The sequence below is a fragment of the Mastomys coucha genome, unplaced genomic scaffold (assembly GCF_008632895.1).
Source record: "Mastomys coucha isolate ucsf_1 unplaced genomic scaffold, UCSF_Mcou_1 pScaffold6, whole genome shotgun sequence".
Lineage (NCBI taxonomy): Eukaryota > Metazoa > Chordata > Mammalia > Rodentia > Muridae > Mastomys > Mastomys coucha.
Genome location: NW_022196912.1, coordinates 127,060,069 through 127,061,274, shown reverse-complemented (window position 1 = coordinate 127,061,274; position 1,206 = coordinate 127,060,069).

Sequence of the window (1,206 nt, the reverse complement as noted above, 5' to 3'; positions counted from 1 at the left end):
ACAGCTTTAGGAAGGCTGAGAACCACTGGGTCACAGCTTTAGGAAGGCTGAGAACCACTGGTTTAGAAAGGAAGAACATGTAACTCTCCCTGCTGACAGACAAATGAAAGTCTATAGAGACCCCAAGCTTCCTGTCCAACAGTCTGTAGTGTTTACAAGCAAGCTTAGAAAGGCGGAAGGACACAGGCTGAAGCAAAAATCCAGTTCTCTAGAGTCACGGGCCCTGTAGCTAGCTGGTCAGGGTTAGTAGCTGAGAATCTGTGCTGCTCTTCATGCATGGACTGGCCCTAGGCCCCCCACACATAGGTAGCAGATGTCCAGCCTGGTCTCCATTTGGGTCCCCTATCAGTGGAGGGGGCTGACCCCGGCTCTGCTGCCTCCCATTGGATCCATTTCCCCTAGCTGGGCTGCCTTGTCTGGCCTCAGTCAGAGAGGATGCACCTGATCCTGCTGCAACTTAATGTGCCAGGGCTGGTTGGTACCCATGGCGGGGAGGGAGGGAGAGGCTTCCCTTCTCAGAGGAGAAGGGAAAAGGAGAGTGGGGGAAGGGAAGAGAGTGATGTGAGGGTGGGACTGGGAGGAGAGGAGGGAGGGGCTGCAATCAGGATATAAAGTGAATAAATAAAGAAGTTAAGGAAAAAACAACAGAGAGAGAGTTCATGCTGCTCTTGAAGCAAGGGATCTCTGTAACTTCAGGGTCAGCCTGGTCTACACAGCAAGTTTTAGGCCAGCCACAGTTATATTGTGAGACCATCTCTCAAAACAAAACAAACAAAACCATGCTGCTTTTTTAGTATAACTCAGGACCAGAGTCTGGGTCTCATCACCCACAGAGGGTAGCTTACTATAACTCTTAGCTCCAGGGGATTTGATACCCTCTTCTGACCTCCACAGGCACCCACAGGTACCCCCTACACACACACATACACACACACACACTAGATCAAAATAAAAATTATCTGAATATTTTCATTAGCAGTGAGTGATTAAAAGCCATTTTTAAAGTAATAACATTTACAGTAACTACTGATAAGTTCAATAACCAGTATTAATCTACAAAAACATATATGTCAAAGACAGAAATATAGGGGGCCTGGAGAAATGGCTCAGCCATTAAAAGCACTGGCTGCTCTTCAGAAGTACTGAGTTCAATTCCCAGCAACCACATGGTGGCTCACAACCATCTGTAATGGGATCTGATGCCCT